The following is a 6290-nucleotide window of genomic DNA, read 5'->3' as shown; positions in this document are numbered from 1 at the left end:
AAACAGATGCTACCCTGGTTTGGAGTAACTTAAACCACTGCCTCATAAACCTTTTTAGTGGCACTTTTCCTTATATATATATTTTATTTTATTTCTAACAGGGACTTTCACGGATTAACAGCCAGGAGTGATTTTAAAACTCCATCAGCCAGAAAGCGGCTACACTGGAGTGGGAAGAAAAGTCCTTTTCTGCAGTGGAGTGGGTTTACAGGCTGGGAGGGAATGGCATCACCTGGTTCCCACAGACCCTGGTGCTGTGGATCCAACCCCCAGCTCAGCCTTTGTGCTACCACCAGGACTCCTGGTGTTTTCCATCCAGTGCCAGCTCCTCCAAGCTGATTTTGCACACACATTCCTTCCTCCTCCTTATGCACCACACGCTTCTACCACCTTCCACTCAATATCTGGCTGCATTTAAGCTTTTGCATTTAACCTCAAAGTCCCACTGAGGACTGATGGGAGACAAATATCTCCATTCCAGAGAGGTCCCCAGCCCTGTGGAACGCCCGCGTTTGGAAGGAAAAGCATCCTGGAGCCACTGAGTCTTTTACCCCATTACGACCGAAAACAAAAAAATCTCCAGTCACATCACCAGTGGGAGAACCTCAGTGCACAGTTCTGAAAATAATGAATATGTTATGGACCATTATCCTTCCTGGCCAGCGCCATCCGTGAGGCGACTGCTAAAGAAACGCTCCTGCCTTGGGAGACACAGGGAGAGAGAGGACTTACATTTCCAGATCTGCTCTCTGGTGCTGAAAATGCTGGTAGCAAAAATCGTTCTGCCGTCATTAGAGATGAGTGGGACATAATAGATACTTTTTTTTTTCCCCCCTCTTTTGTTTTCAGTGGAAGGAAAATGTCACTCGGGGGTGGTGGTGAAGGCAGGGCAGGCGGCCCCAGAGCGCACTCGGGGATGCACCAAGCGAGGCAGCCCCTCTGTGTTGGCTGACAGCTACAATGATCACACTAATAAGGGATGTACATTTTGGGATGGGGGGATACGTGGGAAGATGGAAAACTCCCGGGGAGCCACGTTGCTGTGGGCAGTTCCTGCTGAATTTATCAGAGGAGCGAGCAAAGCCGTGGGAGCTGCCGGGGCTTGCGGAGGGCACAGGAGGGCTGGGAGGTCTCTGCCTTGTTGGAGCCCCTCTCCTGCCTCTCTGTGCCATTTCCCATCTCACCTCATTGTTCAGCCTTCAGGCCTTTTCTTTGTAATTTGTTTTTTTTAATGCTGCCACAGTGATGCACAACCATGTCACTGCACACCCACACCCCTGCACACCCACATCTCTGCACATCCATGTCCCTACACATCCACATCCCTACACACCCACACCCTGCACACCCATGTCCCTGCACACCCAAATCCCTGCTCAACCAAATTTCTGCACATCCAAATCCCTGCACACCCAAATCCCTGCACACCCAAATCCCTGCTCAACCACATCCTGCTCAGCCACATCCTGCTCAACCACATCCGTGCTCAACCAAATCTCTGCACATCCAAAATCCTGCACACCTATATCCCTGCACATCCAAACCCCTGCACACCCAAGTCTCTGCACAACCAAATCCCTGCTCAACCAAATTCTGCACATCCAAAACCCTGCACACCCACATCCTTGCACATCCAAACCCCTGCACACCCAAATCTCTGCTCACCCATGTCCCTGCACACCCAAATCCCTGCACATCCATGTCCCTGCACATCCAAATCCCTGCTCACCCACGTCCCTGCACATCCAAACCCCTGCTCACCCACATCCCTGCACACCCAGCCCTTCCCACGGTGAGTGTGTGAGCAAGTTTGGGTCTCACATGGGTGCTCTTGCAGCAGCACCCACGTCCCCCCCTGCACACACAGAGCTGCAGGGGGTGATGCTGCAGAAAAACCAGTCTGGCAGGGTGGTTTGTCCATTCACCACCTCTTCTACCTGTTCCCTGATCTAAAAGCCAGCACTAGCATGAATTATTTTGTTAGGGTATATCATCAGCTTTAGCAATGCCTCTGTCCATGCTTATTCCCTTTACAGGGATTTTGTGATGAGCTGGGAAGTGGTTGGCAGCACCAGTCCTGCTGCAGGGATCAGGACTGTGTGGCTGTGGCCAAAATCCCTCGTGGTGGTAAATAACAAGAGCATCCCTGGCTTGTCGGGCTCAGCCTGGGTGCTCCATTCTGCATTTCATCCCCAGGAAGAGCTAAACACCCAGAAAATACCATATAAAAGCAAGACTGCAGCCGGTGGAATACACAATTTGTTCCGTAATCAGTTTACTTTGTTTTTTAATTCACGAGAAGCAAATCCTGCAGTGAGTTAGAAAGGCCATTATCGCCTCCTCTCGCTAAACAAACACGTCGAATCCTCTCATTATCCTCCTTGACTTCCCTACACCAGAATAAACACAAATCGGAAGATCTGCAGGAGAAAGACAAGGCTCGACTCGTGAGTGGCACAGACTCTCGGGGAATATTCTGCCTGTGAAGTATCATCTCGCCCAATTTACAAAGACATTTTCTGCTTCTCCAACACTTTTTAGCCTCAAAGATTCCAAGGTCTATAAATACCTTAAAGACCCTCGACACGCAGCTGTCTCTGGAGCAGAACAGAGCACCCACGGTTATTATTTGTGTTTAACTGAGCAGTTTTAGTAGGTCAAACCTCCTTGCTCTTATTTGGAAAAAATTGCTTAGAAATGGCAGGCAATTCTTTTGACTACGGGATTTAGCCCAAATGGCAGAAAATAGACTGTTTTCGTACTTTTCATCTCAAAAAAAAAAACCCCACAAACTCTCCACAAACGTTAACTTGATACACATATTTCAAAGTTTTAAACATAAACGAATCTGGCACGTGAATGTAAAGCCCTGGCTCGCAGTTGTGTTCCCAATGATATAAATTACAGTGCCTGTCACTCAGGGAAACACATTATCCTTCATTTATGCCACTGGAAAGGAGAGCAGACCTTGCTCCTTAGAAACCAGACATGAAAGAAAGGCAGCTGGAGCCAAACCTTTCTCCCTGCTAAATTCCTCCCCAACAGCACTTAGTCCTGAGCCCTGTGCTGAACACACGTGCTGTAACCTGGGTCTTCTCCATTAATTTGGGATATTTACAGCCATGGAAGGCTGAAAATCTGATTTCTCTCCCATAAACAACCCTTTGTGTACCAGAGGGGAGGGCAGGAGCAATTCCCTTGCACACGGACAGGTTACAGGTAGGAACACATCCAGAGCTCTTCCCTGCCTGGCTCCTTCCCCTCTCAACACACCCCAAAAAAGCTATGGATGAAAAAATGCCAATAGGCTCAGAGATGAGTTAATTTTGCTGAAGCTGGGCTTTTTGTTGCTACTTCAGGCAAAGCCACCTCTCCAAAGTTAGATGTGACCCAGCAAAGTCATTTGCTGAGTTTGGTGGCCTGAGATGTGGCTCAGAGTTCCCTCCTGCACATCACAGCTCCCACGTGGTGGGGATTGTCAGGACAGACACGAGGAAGGCTTAGTTTGGGTTTGTTCCCTTCAAGGCACATCAAGCAGCACTCAGCATCCAAGGGCACAGCCAGGGGCAAAGGCACTGCTCCAAAATCAGTGGGAATTTAAAGGAGTCAGACCAGAGCTGAAATCTGGCTCAGCAAAGAACTCCCAGAATCTGAAATGTTCCATCCCCAAATCAGCATCCTGCATGTGGAAATGGCATTATCTGCACACGGTGGACATCAAAGAGGGATGGGATCCCACATTCTGGGAAGCTAATAGGATTTATTTGGTTCTAGCTCTCCACTGGGGTGGGGTGTGAGGATATATTTATCTACATTCCTCCTCATCTGAAAGTTTCAAACATATAGAGACATCTTACAGCCTTGCACACACACAGCCACCTCAGACACATAAACCCAGATCCCACTGGCCTGATCTGAAGCTTTGGAAAGTGAGACAATCAGTGCTACAGAGTCATGAGACTTCTTGCAGAAACTCTGCCTTAGTGGGAGCAAGTCACCCCCAGACCTTTGCCTTCCCATGGCCCTCTGGATGGCAATGTCCAAGCAGGCACACTCTGCTGACAAATGAAGCCTCAGGCTGAGAAAAGGCTGAGAAAAGAGTTGCTTATTTAATTATTAACTCCCAAAGAACCAACTACCTGGAAATGGAGAACTCAGTGGAGGTGGGTTCACCCCACATCAGAAACTTCCCATGGGATGGAGGATACCAGGAACAGCCAGCCCTGTCCTGGAAGATCCCTCTGCTGTAAAGGCTGCTCTGTGTTTATCTGCCAATGACCCCAAATAATGTTTTCCACATTTTCACTTCTCCAAATACAACAGCATGATGCAAAGCAGGGATCTGGCAGTCCAGGGGCATCTTTGTGTCTCACCAACAGCCCTGGTTATCACTGATGGCTTCACAGGCCAGGACAAGGCACCAACCCACCTTCTGGGTTGTCCTCTGCATCCTGCAAATGTGCCCCTGAGCTCTGCCCTTAGATCTGAGCAAACAATTCCTGTCCATAGGGCAGGTGGAGGGATGGAAAAACTCCCTAAGTCGTATTTTCATGGAAAGCAGGGCAAAAAAGCAGCATTTAGCTCAGTCAGCACAGCCAGGAGATCGCAAGGAGCAAGTGCACAGCTCATGAAGAGGGGCTTTCTTCCCCCATCACCTCGTGGAGTGGCTGTGGCTTTGAGCTCCTTTTCCTCCTCGGGACAGACAACTCCTGAGAGCATCAAAGGGAGCTTGCTACACATGGAATCCCACTGGGACACAGATTCTGACGGGCCAGGAGTAAAAGGGAATATTCAAGATATTTTTCTCTTAAATTAAATATAAAGGCACGAGCAGATTTCCAAGCCCGTGTGAACACGTGTGTGGCTCTTGCGTAAGGGGAGGCCCAGGGGACCGTAAGTAGGGCAGGGCTGAGGCACTGCCACGGTGATCACCAGCTCCAAACACCACTGGGAGGGGAGTGATGGCAAGCACAGACAACTTCCTAATACATCAGGCCACGACACAACGAGAACATTGTGATCTGGATTGGTTTAGGAGAGGAAACTCTCTCTGAGGCACTTATCTCACCTCTGTGTTGGCAGGAGGGAAATGCCCCTCACAAAGGCATTAGCACTGCACTGGGTGCAATCCATCGGCCTTCAATGAGCAAACAAGTTTATTTGAGTGGCTGGTTTTGCCTGGGTTCAGAGGTCTGGAGGAGTCCTGATGAACAGCCTGTATCGTTATCATCAGCCCTTATCAAAAAAAAAGCAATCCCCAGGAAGGTGTTTGATATCACAAAACATCCCCTGGTAAGAAACAACCTTCCACAAGATGAAGACGACGGAGGAAGTTCTTTGGAGACACGACAGTCCTGTGATCCCAGCAGGAACTGGCAGACAGACCAGCTCCTCCACTCCCTTCCCTCAGGCAAGTCCTGTGTGCTCCCAGGAGAAAAACAGAGATAATGGGATTGTCCTACTTTACCAGAGACTTGTCAAACACTTCTGAGATCATGGGGGTGAAGACCTATAGAAAGGAGAACTACACTGTAAAGCCTGGGAAGGCAGCGATGCTTTGAGTGTGAAGGAGAAAAGCCCCCACATCACTCAAGAGGAGGAGAAGCAAAGGATTTTCTTTCTCTTGATATGTTGAAAGGAAGTCTCTTGGCTTTGAACTGGATTGAGAAAGCTTTTGCTTTGTCCTCGGGGTGGATGCTTCTCCTTGGACATTCATTCCAATCCCTCGCTGGCAGCACTGCCTGCTCCCAGTCACGCTGCCCATGCCTTGGCTCTTGCAGATTCCCACTGAGGTATTTACACAAGCAGTTCATAAATCTCTCTTGCCTTGTATCTCCTTGTCCCCTGGCAGCATTTTAACCAGGGACACCCAGGAGTTAAGTTTACTGTTGGTTTAGCAGCAACCTGGCAGCTTTGGTCACTTCCTTTAAACAACTCAGTGTTTACTCCACTGACTGATCCCTTCTCCTTTTCTCAGTCTTCATTACTCACTCATAAGGGTTTGTCTTCTCTCCTTTCTTCTCCTGTTATGTGTAGATGTCCTTACTGCTGCTTTTCCCACTTTCCAAGACACTCGGGATTTTCAAAGCACCTTTTAAACCATTTTTCCCTTTCAGCTTTAGGACCTGCACTCACTTCAGGCGCTACAAAGCTTCATGTAGGAACAGCAAGGGCAAAAACCAGGGCCCTGCCAGCATCAGGGGCTGTAGCTGCTCTGGACTTCATGAACATGGAGCAGGCAGCAGCCTGGGAATCAGACAGGACAGAGGTGCAGGAACCCCAGAGCAAGG

General features: G+C 49.0%; 1 protein-coding gene across 1 annotated transcript in view; it reads right to left on the bottom strand.

Annotated features, from left to right (window-relative positions):
• The window catches only part of PLXNA2 (plexin A2), a 145545-nt gene that overhangs the window by 48766 nt on the left and 90489 nt on the right, over positions 1 to 6290 (bottom strand).

Source organism: Lepidothrix coronata, unplaced genomic scaffold, assembly GCF_001604755.1.
Source record: "Lepidothrix coronata isolate B3197 unplaced genomic scaffold, Lepidothrix_coronata-1.0 Scaffold90, whole genome shotgun sequence".
Lineage (NCBI taxonomy): Eukaryota > Metazoa > Chordata > Aves > Passeriformes > Pipridae > Lepidothrix > Lepidothrix coronata.
The sequence above is the reverse complement of the archived record's forward strand: the minus strand, read 5'-3'. Positions and strand labels throughout refer to the sequence as shown.